This window comes from Fukomys damarensis, unplaced genomic scaffold (genome assembly GCF_012274545.1).
Source record: "Fukomys damarensis isolate Sample0158 unplaced genomic scaffold, DMR_v1.0_HiC HiC_scaffold_33, whole genome shotgun sequence".
Classification (NCBI taxonomy): Eukaryota; Metazoa; Chordata; class Mammalia; order Rodentia; family Bathyergidae; genus Fukomys; species Fukomys damarensis.
The window spans coordinates 1,489,940-1,502,798 of NW_022900945.1; positions in this window are offsets into that span (position 1 = coordinate 1,489,940).

Here is a 12,859-nt window from a genome sequence, read left to right on the forward strand (position 1 = left end):
AAAAAAAAAAAAAAAAAAAAAAACAAGAAGAGGATCAAGAAATTATAGATGTTATAATTCATAATGAGGAGGAAGTTTTAAAATGTATACTTAGGACTTTTAATACAATAAGTTGTTTGCTTTTAAATACAAATAATTGAAAGAGCATGAACTAAAAGCCACATAGTTTGTACAAATATTTTGCAAACTAATTGAGGTGTTTTTAAAAATGTGTTCATAGTCTCCTTTTTTCTTTTTGGTAGTGTATATTTTCAATAAACAGTGGTGACATTTTGGAAAATTGCTACGTGCATATAACATGTTGGTCATTTTAATCCCTGTAACCCTGTCCTTACCTCCCCCGAGTCCCCATCTCCAAAAGTCTGTCTTTTTGTTTCATATCATCTCCCCTCTATTTTATTTTATTCATTTATTTACTTATATGTTAGGTTTTCACATAGGAGAGACCTAGGTGATATTTAACCTGTGTCTGACTTATTTTACTTAGTAGTATGGTTTCAAGTGCCATCTGTTTTCTTGTAAACAACATGATTTCATTCTTTTTCGTGCCTGAATAATATTTTGTTGAGTACATAATACCACATTTTCTTTTGTTTGTTGGTGGCCATCTACATTGTTTGGCTATTAAGAATTGCACTGCTATAAACATGGATGTGTTACAGCGTGGCATCTTTAATTCTCTCAGGGATATACCCAGGAGAGATATGACTGGGCCAAATGGAATTTCTGGTTTTTTTGAGGAATGTCCATACTGATTTCTATAGTGACTGCAGTAGCTTACATTTCCGCCAACAGTATAGAAGTATTCCTTTTCCCTTACATCCTAGCCAGTATCCTTTCTTTAAAAATTATTATTCTTGATGATACATTTGGACTAGTATAAGAAGAAATCTCAGTGCTATTTTGATTTTGCATTTCTCTAAATGACTAAAGATGTTGAACATTTTTTTCATATACTTGTAAGCCATTTTTTTCCTTTGAGAAGTGTTTCATTTGCCCACTTTTTAAAAATTGGGTCATTTGTTTCTGAAGGGTTAACTTAGGGGGCAGTACAGGGATTGAACCCAGGGCCTTTGCACTGAGCCTGTCCCCAGCACTTCTTTATTTTTTGTTTTGGGGCAGGATCTCACTACTTTGCCTGTGCTGAGCTCAAACTTCCGGTCCTTTGGTGTTTATAAATGCTAGACTTGGTCCTGTGTTAGAAGAGTGGCTGGCAAAAACTTTCCCCGTTCTGCAGGTTGTCTTTTCACTCTCTTATTTCTTTTGTTGTGCAGAAGCTTTTTGATTTGATGCAACCCTATTTGTTGATTCTTGGTATTTTTTGTGCTTTTGGAGTTCGATTCAGGAATTCTTTGCCTCTGTCTGTGGCTTCAAGTGTTATCTTCTATCAATTTGAATATTTGTTTTTGTATCTCTATCTTTTGCTCCATTTTGATTTCATTTTAGTACAGGATGAGAGATAAGGATCTACTTTCAATCTTTTGCACATGGATAACCAGTTTTCTCACATCATTTGTTAAAGAGGCTGTCTTTTCTCTAATTTATGTTTTTGAGCCCTTTGTCAAATATCAGATGGCTACAGGTACATTTTTATGTCTTCTGTTCTATTCTGTTGCTCCATGTCTTAGTCACTTGCTCATCACTGGGAAAAATACCCGGCATCCACAACTACAGGGAGGAGGGATTTATTTTGGCTCGTGTTTCAGTCCATAGTTGGCTGGTTCCAAGGTAGGATGGCATTGCAAAGGGCCATAGTGGACAGGAAGCAGAGAGTAAAGGGAGAAGCAGGGACGGAGATAAACTCTTCCGGCCTACCCCTCCAGTGACCCTTCTCCTCCATCCAGACTCCTCCTACCAATAGCAGTCCAGTTTTGGCACCCCCATCATCCAGTCACCTTTGAAACACATGAAACTTTGGGAGTCATTTTAGATCTAACAGGCTACATGTCTATTTTTTGACAGTACCATGGATTTTTTTGGGGGGGGGGTTGAGACAGGGTCTCACTATGTAGTTGAGACTGACCTGGAACTCACTATGTCGCCCAGGCTGCCTCGAACTCATAGAGATCCTCCTGCCTCAGCCTCCCAAGTGCTGGGATTACAGGCATGCGCCACCATGCCTTGCTAGTACCATGGATTTTTGTTGTTACTGTAGCTTTGCAGTATAACATGAAATCTGGTATTCTGATGCATTTCACTTTGCTATTCTTGCTTTTTTATTTCTTATTTTGGGTCTCTTCTGGATCTCTGATACTTTTAGATGGGTTTTTTTTCTGGTTTTGTGAAAATTTGTTGGTATTTTAATAGGGATCCCATTAAATTTGTAGATTGCCTTTTGTAATATGGTAGTTTTAACAATATTAAAATATTAATTTTACCAATCCAAGAACAAGGGATGTCTTTCCATTTTCTAATGTCCTCTTCAGTGTCTTTCTTCAAATTCTGTAATTTTTGTTATAGAGGTCTTTCTCTTTGGTTAGGATGATTCCTAGGTGTTGAACTTTTTTGAAGCTTTTGTGAATGGAATTGTTTTCCTTCCCATTGGGTTTGTTGTGATTTTTTTTTTTTTTTTTTTTTTTTTTTTTTTTTTGTACTGGGGATCAAACTTGGGACCTTGCGGTTTGCGAGGCAGGTGGTGCAGGTGGTGGAACCACTGAGCTAAATCCCCTGGCAATTTTTGGTTTAATTCCATTGTGATATGATAGGATGCATATTATTTCAATTACTTTGTATTTACTGAGGCATGCTTTATGGCCTAAAATGTGGTCTACTTTGTAAAAAGTTCTGTGAACTGCTGAAAAGAATGTATATTTTGCTGTTGTTGGATAAACATATCTGTTAATTCCATTTGTTCTGTGGTGCACATTTAACTGATATTTGTTGATTTTCTTGTCTGGTTGACATATTTGTGAGTGGGGTATTGACGTCCCCTGCTGTGATTGCTTTAGCTTCTGTCTGTACTTTCATGTCAAGCAGTTTATTTTATGAAGTTGGGTATGCAGATGTTTGGTGTATATATATTTACAATTGTTCTCTCTTCTTGGTGAGTTGTTTCCTCGCCAATTTGTTATGATCTTCATGGCTTCTGACCAGTTTGGATTTGAAGTCAACTTTGTCAGAAATTAGATTAGCTACTCCTGCTTGCTTTGTAGTTCCAGCTCCCATCTATTCATTTTCAGTTTGTATCTTTGTGGATGAGGTGTATCTCTTGTAGACAATGTATAATTGGGTCTTATTTTTGATGACTGGCTATTCTATGTCTTACAATTAGTTAAAACCATTTGCATTTAGTGTTATTAAAGGTATGCATTGATTCCTGTTATTATACTGTTTTTCTTGTGCTGAATTCCTGTTTTCCAATTACTAAACTACTCTCCAATTGAGGTTTATTGCTTTGCTTGGTTTTATGGATGTTGTCATTCTGTCTCTGTTTAGGATTCTGTTAAGTATTTTTTTGAAGTGTTGGCTTAGTGGCTATGAATTTCTTTATCTTTTTTGTGGAAAGTCTCTATTTCTTCTTTCATTTTGAAGGATAGCTTTGCAGGATATGGTAATCTAAGCTGGCAGTTATTTTCTTTGAGGGCTTGAAAAGCTTCACTCTAAGTCCTTCTAACCTTTAAGGTTGGGTTGAAAGAAGGAAAACTGCATCATAGTAATTATACAATCCCCATGTTAGTGCTAACTGTATAATTCTTTAATTGAAGTAGTGCCTCTTTTCAAAATCCTAAATGAAATTATAAAGTAATATATGATAACTGACATGTAATACAAAGTAGTACATAATGAATGGCATATGTATGATTTGTTTTCATTAAGTTTATTGGTACTTTTTAGGTATACAGTAGTTAGTTACATTTTCCTCTGCCAATGTCTTCAAGAGTTCTACCTAACTTATCTTCCAGCAAGTTTAGTGTTTAATATTTAGATCATTAATCCACTTCAATTTTACTTTCGTGCATGTTGAAAGATAGTGGTCTAGTTTTAAATCCAGTTTTTCCAATTCAATTTATTGAAGAGGCTATTTTTTTCTCCACTGAGGATGATTGGCTACTTTGTCAAAAATGAGGTAGCTGAGTATGTCTGGAGTTGTTTATGCATCTTCTAATCTATTCCACTGATCCTCAAGTCTGTTTCTTTGCCAGTACCATGCTGTTTTTATCACAGTGGCTTTGTAGTATAGTTTCAAGTTGGGGGTTGTGACACCCCATCATGTCTTTGTTGCCTCAAATGGTTTTTGCTATTCTAGGTCTTTTCTGGTTCCAAATGAATTTTCGAGTTGTTTTCTCTACTTCTGTGAAATATACTGTTGGGATTTCAATCAGGATTGCATTTAATCTATATAGTAATTTTGGAAGTGTGGCCATTTTCACTATATTGGTTCTTCCTACTTAACCTCTTTTTTCAGAGTGCTGTAGTCTTCAGTGTAGAGGTCTTTTGCTTCCTTTGTTAGACTGATTCCTAGATATTTCATTTTATTTGGATGCTATTATGAAATGAATTGTTTCCCTAATTTCTCACTCAGTGAGTCTGTTATTTGTGTACAAGAAGGTATTGATTTTTTGAGTGTTGACCTTATATCCAGCTACTCTTACTGAATCTGTCAGTTAAGTCTAGAAATCTTTTGGCCAAGTTTTTTGGGACTTCTATATAGTGTCATATCATCAGCAAATAAAGACGTTTAACTTCTTCCTTTCCTATCTTTGTTTCTTTTATTTCTTTCTCTTGTCTAATCGCTGTGGCTAATGTTTTAGAACTATATTGAACAGGTTTGGTGATAGTGGACATCCTTGTCTTGTTCCTGATTTTAGCATGAAGGTTTTCAGTTTTTTACCATTTAGCATGATGGTTTATCAAGATGAGATAAAGACCATCTATTCCAATACCCCACTGTCACAAATAGACAGATCATCTAGACAAAAAATTCTACAAAAAAATACTAGAACTGAACTAAGCTTTTGAACAAATGTACTTAATAGATGTCTATAGAGTGTTCTACCCCAGAAAATCAGAATATACATTTTTTTTTTTCCACCAGGGATTGAACTCTAGCCCCTGTGCTTGCCAGGCAGGGAGTGGAACCACTGAGCCAAATCCCTGGCCCCAGAATGTACATTCTTTTTGGCTGCACATGGCTCATTCTCCAAAATAGACCACATACTAGCTCATAGAACATGTTTAAATGTAAAGGAATTGAAGTTATCTCATGTATGTTATCAGATCCACAGTGCAATTAAACTGGAAATCAATAGCATAAGAAACCACAAGAACTTCAAAAACACATGGAAATTGAACAACACTCTCCTGAACAACCAATGGGTCAAAGAGAAATTTAAAGAAGAAATTAGACACTTTTTACAAATAAATGATGATGCCAATACAACACACAGGAACCTATGGGACATAATGAAAGCAGTTCTACAAGGGAAATTCATAGCAGTGAATGGCCACAATAGGAAAACAGTAAGCTCAAATAACCTAATGGTGAATCTTAAGCTCCTAGAAAAAGAAGAGCAAAAAACAAAAAACCAAAGCTTGTACAAGGGGAGAAATTATAAAGATCTGAGCAGAAATCAATGCAGTGGAGACTAAAAGAGTGATACAGAAAAATCATTGAATCAAAGATTTGGATTTTCAAAAGAACAAAATCAACAAACCCTTAGCTAACTTATCAAAAAAGGAAAGAAAAGGCTTAAATCCATGCAATTAGGAACAAAAAAGGTGAAATCACACAGATCCAGTAGAAATCTAGAGGATCATCAATACCTACTTTAAGAACCTATACTTTAATAAAACGGAAAACACAGAAGAAATGAGCAGATTTCTAGATACATATGAATTACCAAAGTTGAACAAAGATAAAAAAATTCTAAATACCCCAATTACAATCAGTGAAATTGAAAACATAATTAAATCAACAAAGAAAAGCCCAGGTCCTGATGGCTTCACTGCTGAATTCTATAACATTTAGAGAAGAACTATTGCCACTACTCTTTCTAAACTTGTCAATGAAATTGAAAGGGCTGCAATACTTCCAAATTCATTTCTGGAAGCAGGTGTTACTTTGATTCCAAACCAGCGAAAGACCCAACCAAAAAAGAGAACTACAGGCCAGTCTCCCTAATGAACATAGATGCAAAAATGCTCAATAAGACACTGGCAAAGATAATACAGGGGGTCATCAAGAACATACATCCTGACCAAGTCAGATTTATTTCAGGGACGCAAGGGTGGTACAACATATGTAAATCAATAAATGTAATACGCTATATTAACAGTCAAGGACAAAAATTGTATGATCATCTCAATAGATGCAGAAAAAGCATTCAGCAAAATTCAACACCCATTCATGATATATATAATGTTAAATAAGATTTTTTAAAATTAAGGATTCTAAACCATTAATACGATTTGGATATATAGTATGGTCAAACAATACATTATATGACATATTCAAATTAGTAACAAATTACTTTTAAATTTTCAAAATAGATGTATAATTTGCCAGAAGCTAAGGATGCTTGCGAGCTTGAGAAAATCCAGAGATTGTTCTTTGCAGTACTAGGGGTTGAACTTGGGGCTTTTGCATGAGCTACAGCTCCATCCCTTAAAAGAAAAAACAAATTTTAAGACAGTATCTCGCTAAATTGCTAAGTTGCCCAGGCTAGGCTCAAATTCGATTTTCCTGCCTCAGCCTCAAAGAATGCTGGGACTGCAGAAGTGCACCACTATGCTTTCTTCCAAAAGCTAGTTTAAAAAGGGATTCCAACAAGTTAAAATGTGACTATTTTTTGGCTTCAAAAAGTAAATAAAAATATTAATTCTAAAAAGATTATAAAAAGTCATGAGCCCATAATAACATGCAAAAGAAAGCAAGAATTTAGTACTTTTTCAAATACCTAGTACTTTATGAAAGTAAATTTTACTCTGGGAAGGAAAGAATACTGTTGAAGTTTAATTGTAGGGTACAGAGGACAAGAGAATCTTAATGGCATGAGAAAGATCAGCTCTCTTCCCATAAACTATAAATAGGCTCCTTCAACTTCCTGAACCCCCTCCACCCACCCCAATCACCTGACACTCACCCACTAAACTGTCACCAGATTCGGAAGGGGGGCAGCGCCTCCCACCTAACCCTGGAGCTTGATTCAAACAATTTACATCCTGAAGCAAGGTAGATTTTACCTTTTAAAAAGACTTTTAACTTATGGAAGTAATTTTTTTTTTGCTTACATTTAATTATTGGATAGTGATTTAACTATTGATTTGGAGGTTGTTTGCCTTTACTAAAAATGCTTGATGAAGGTCAATGGCTCAAGTACTGACTTCTTTAATTTATGCCTAGGTGGTGGGAAGAATTGTCACTCCAAATGAAAATAATCCTACTCCTATTTGCTCTGACCTTTCCCAGGGAATAAGATTACTTGTTTGCTTTCTTTATGGAACTGAGGATTGAACCCAGGGCCTTCACACTGAGCTTTAAAAAAAAAATTTTTTTTTAAACCCCAGCAATCCCCACCCTCTTAAAATTTTTTCTATTTTGAGGCAGGAATGCTAAATTGCTCACAAACTGATTATTTTCCTGCCCCAGTCTCCCAGAGTGCTGGGATTATACGGCCACCATGCTTGGCCAGGAAACAATTTTTTTTTTATTGTTTTTTGAGACAGGATCTTACTATGTAGTTGAGACTGACCTGGAACTATGTAGCCCAGGCTGGTCTCGATCTCACAACGATCCTCCTGCCTCAGACTCTGGAGTGTTGGGATTACAGGCGTGCACCACCACGCCCTGCAGGAAACAATTTTTAACAAAACAAATTTTTAAAGAAAATTTTAGGGAGCTTTTAAAAAAACTTTTCTCTTTTCAAAGTTAAATGTACATGATTTAAAGTGTTAAATGGTTCTAACTAGATTCTGATTCTCCAAGGCAACTTCCGACTCTTTGATAATTATTCCACATTCATGTATTTCTATTTCTTATTTCTTGAGTTTTTAGTCATTATGTGTTGACTTCATGTGGAAGAGGAGGACCTACCTTTTGTACCTCCACTATACACGTACACTTTCAGTCCTGTAAGTCTCCTGAAACAGTCATCCCAGAACTTGCCTTCTGTCCCCTTAGTGCTATGTCACTGATAGGATGGGTCAGTGTGCTGTGCAGGACATACAGGAGGGCCAGGTCTCTTCAGCTATTGTACAACAGGGAGAAAAGTACTGTTCACATCCAGTGTCAACGTGCCCTTTAGTTTGCTTCTTTCTTACGATTAGTATAGAAATAAATGCACTAAAATCAAGGTTGTGTATGAAACATCTGAGGCTATCGTCAGTCTCGTCTAACGCATATACCACACCTGGTGCAGCAGCGGCAATCGGGCCCACCAACAGACTGAGCTAACAGCATTCTACTGTCAGCCTTCAGGGGCCATCTATTTTTTTTGTAAGGCCAAATGGTGAGTTAAACCAGGGTATGATGGGAATGTTTCCTTTAGATCCGTAAGGGGATCACTAGTATCTTGGCTTTCTCTCCTGAGATACAGTAACATCTGATTTCCTGTGTGTAGGGACTGAATGTGTGTCCTCCCCAAATTCACAAATTGAAGTCCCAACACACTCTGCTATGGGATTTGGAGGGGATGTCTCTGGGCTATAATTAGGTTAAATGATATTTCTCCATTTGCTGCTATAACAATACCAGACTGGGTGGCTTATGAATGACAGAAATGTATTTCTAATGGCTAATGATGCTGAGAAGTCCAAGATCAAGGCACCATCAGATTCTCTATCTTTGAGGGCCTGCTTCCTGGTTCAGAGCTGGCCATCCCATCTGCCACCTTGTAAAGGCTTGCACCCTTGCATGGGGAAGGGAAGAAGCACTCTCTGGGAACAACTTCCATCCAGATCACCTCCCAAGGGTCCTACCTCCAAATACCACCACTAGGAATTGGGTTTCAACATATGAAATTTAGGGGGACGCTTTCAGTCTATGGCAGATGAGGTCTTCCTAACAGAATTATTGTCCTTATTAAAAAAAAAAAGATTTAAGTTCTACCACACACATGCACTGAGAAAAGGCTAAGTGGACACGAGAAGGTATGCAGGTGCCCTCTGAATGCCAGAGCCCTCACCAGAGAATCAGTCTGCCAGCACCTTGTTTAAGCAGTCACCTGGCCCTTCATTGCTTTGTGTTCGTATTATCCACATTATCATCAGTGAGCCATGGCTAAACTTTTAAGTGTTGCTCTTATCTTCGCAAAAGTGCATCCCTATGGCCTTGCTAAGTGGTATGTCCTCAAAGTGCTGCAACCTTCTAGCTGTGTGTAATCCAAGTCTAGTTTACCCACTTCCATGCACCTTTCAGTCCCTTCTTGGCTCACCAGTCTGCCCTAGCACTTCTGCTACCTGTTTTTCCATGAAAGTCATTGCTTTTTCCATTCTGCCAGGAGCCATTCCAGTGAGCTCCTGTCAGCTGTCAGGGGCACTTGCCATGATGTTCAATCTTGTACTTCAGAAGAATGCTCTCAATGCATTATAATTTTCCCTATCCAGTTCTGTGTTGTCTTCCTCAAAGAAGTATCCACTGATCCAGTCCCATGCAGTCCCCAAGCTCCTGTTGGTAGATGCTGGTTAGATCTTCTGTCTTCTTTGGGGAGAAGTCCTATACATTTATCACTGGGCATTGCACTTTCCCAATTAGGTTGTGCTACAACTTAATTGTAAATACAGGGACTAGTGGGCAGAAGGCAAGTGGGAGGTGCTGGGTTAAGGGAAAACATATTGTCTCCTATGTAGGAAACTTTTGCAGATGTCTTCTAGTATGACAAAATGATTCCTCTGGTAGGGAAGAGTAAGCCACACTGTGGGCACCAGAGGAGCCTAAAGAATACAAATTTTCTAGAGTTCCAACCATATGATCTTTCTCTGTGTTGGCTTTGGCGTGACAGATTTGGGCACTTCTAAATACAGCCACTTAAGGACCAGGGATTAAGCTCAGTGGTGCCGCCACCTGCCTCACAAGCACAAGGTCCCACGTTCGACACCACAGTACAGGAAAAAATTTTTTGGTCTTGGTAGTCTGCTTTCTTCCTTGCAGATGAGAGTTTGTGTGCAACATTCAAAGTGCTGTGGCCTCCACATTTGACTTTCAATTACTTATGAACTTCTAAGTGTTTGTTATTTTTCTGTGTCCAGTGGCGCCGAGTTCTGTTATTTACAGCTCCAACTTCCACTATACGTCTGAAGTGCCCGATGTGCTTTACACGTTAGTACATTCACTTCCACCTGGTGTATTATCCTAACTAGACTTGTGCTAGGGGCTGGCTATGATTCATCTACCACCAACCAAGCAGTCCACAATTCAGCTGATTTTACTGCCTGTTTTCCCAACCAATCCTCTTCTCACAGGTAGGCTTCTTGGAAAGCATATGCTAAGATAGAGGTCAGGGTGCAAGATGCGAAAGGGAGAGGAAGCAGGACTAGGAAGAGGTCAAATTCCAGTACATATCGAACAATTTTGGACAACTTGGCCAAGAGCTCTGGAGTGAAGACTGCCCATCAGAGGTGTGTGTGGGTTGGTGGGTGGGCGGCAAATGGCCAAGCCTTTATGTCCAGCCTTGCTTTCTCTTCTACGGTAGGTTTTCTTGGAAAGGGTACCACCTTCAGCAGGGATACTGTTCACAGCTGAAGTCAACTCTGCTGGAGCTGACCACTGGAAGTATTCCCTGTACCCTGGGAGTCCCAACTTCTTGACAAGAGATCTTGGGCAGAGTATCTCCTTAACTACCACAAAGGACAGACAGGTATCCAGCATATTCTCTTTTCAAGGATCCAAAAGAGTACTTACTCCATTTATCACCTTTGGGGGAAGTTTTGTTAAGCCTGGTTAGCAGGGAGCATAGCAGAGAATGCTATGGGTCCTCTCTTAGCCACTCTGTTCTTCTGCCTTGCTATCATATGACTCCTGATGTTTAGTTGGTGTTTTGACTAACACTGCAGTCCATAGTCAACTGACTGCAAGGCCTGGCTAGGGACGTGGCAGAGACCAGCTGCTTGCCTCATGGCAGCCAGGAGGCAGTGAGAAGCATGACTAGAGGGAAATGCCCTTTTCAAGGTTACGTCCCCCACCAGTAACTGACATCTTCCAACCAGATCCCACTTCCTCATAGCAAAATAAAAGCCCTCTCTCACTTTCCAAAAGCCTGCCTCTGATCTGAGCACGTGAACCTCTCAGGGCACATCAAGTACGAGCCATAAGAGTCGGCAAATGGCCAGCCAGAATAAAGTTAACCAACCTCGACTGGTACTGTTAATTATATAGGAAGAATACTGACTCCAATTAGATCTCAAGGAAATGGAAAACATTCCAATTAGACATCCTGCTAGTTTGAAAGTAGCAAAGATTCTGTTAGTACTAGGAAATGAGACACCAATCTATGGCACACAAAGGCAAACTAGGAAGCACAAGCCCGCATTTTCTAATTCAATCCTTTGTCTATAGGATTATTTGCTGCCTCAATTTGGGCTGTTGGTCTCTTTAGGTATCTGTTTTATGTGAAAAAGCAACCTATATCTTCATATGTCTAAGAACAAAGACTGCTCCTACCAAACTCTGATCCCCACGATACCTGTTTTAATAAACGCCACAATCTAGTTGCTGAGGTTCAAATAAGAACCACTGCCACCTTCGTCTTTTTGTTACACATGCCACAGCCCATCAGTCCGGAGAGTCTATCCTGTCCTGAGGTCTCAACATTTCCACCGCCAAGGGAACCAGGTCTTAGCAGACCTGTACGTGTGTCCGATAGCCTGGGCTACAGAAGGCGCGGCCTGAACAGCCACACCAGGCCCCGCCAGAGCCTGCCACTCCCTCCATGCGCCTGCACCGACTTCTCCCGGCTCAGGAAGCTCCACGCCTCTGGAACTGGCTGTTCCCTCGTTTCCCTCCTAGGCCACCCGTCTCGGTCTGCTCAAGGCCGGCTCAGGTCTTCCAGATCACAGGTCCAAGAGCATCCGCCTCCACCTCCTACTGGGCATGGCTGCCTCCTGGCCCCTCTCTAGAGCGCAGAGTTCCTTCAGAGCGGTGACTGCACTTCACTACTTCACTCACGGGGAATCCTGGCCCTGAGGCCTGGTGCCCGCTCTGGGAGGTCAAGGCCAGCTCGATCTGCACGATGAGACCCTGCCTCGAAACAAAATCAAACCATAGCCTAGAACACTGCACACAGTCGCCCCTGAAGGACACAGTGGGCGCGAGCTGAGGGCAAGCGAGGGAGGCGAAGCTCTGCCCAGGGCGGCGGTGGAACTTTCGCGGAATCTAGCCGGAAACCTGCGGTCGCCCCGGCAGCGCCGTCCTCACGCACTGCCAGCGCTAGGAGCTACGCAGAAGCAGCAGGCACGCGTGGGAGGGCGGCCATTTTCTGAACCTCGTCTCCTCAGCAACAGCGCCCGAAAGCGAGCGCAAAGCAAGGGAGAAACCAACTGCGGAAGCCGCACCCTCGGTCGACTGCTGGAGAAACGCTAAACCGCGTAATAGGCAGCGCCGAAAGCGCGCACGGGAGCACCAATAAGAGTGGGCAGAAGACCGCTTGGAAGAACGCTCTGTGTGCCGGACTGTAATTGGTGGGAGTCCCCGTGTTCTTTCTCAGTATTGGCTGGGCTTCCTTCTCCCTCCTACCCAATTGGCTTTTTTTGTGTAGGTACTTCTGATTGGACCCTCCTGGCGGCGGGGGCGTGGTTCTGGGGGACTTACGGATTGGCGCATTTGAGTACTTCGGGGGCTCCTTGAGGAAGGGGCCCGTCCCATCGTCTTCTCGCTGTTCCGTCTCCCGACCCGTACTCTTCCCCTTGCTTCGCGCGCAGGAATAGT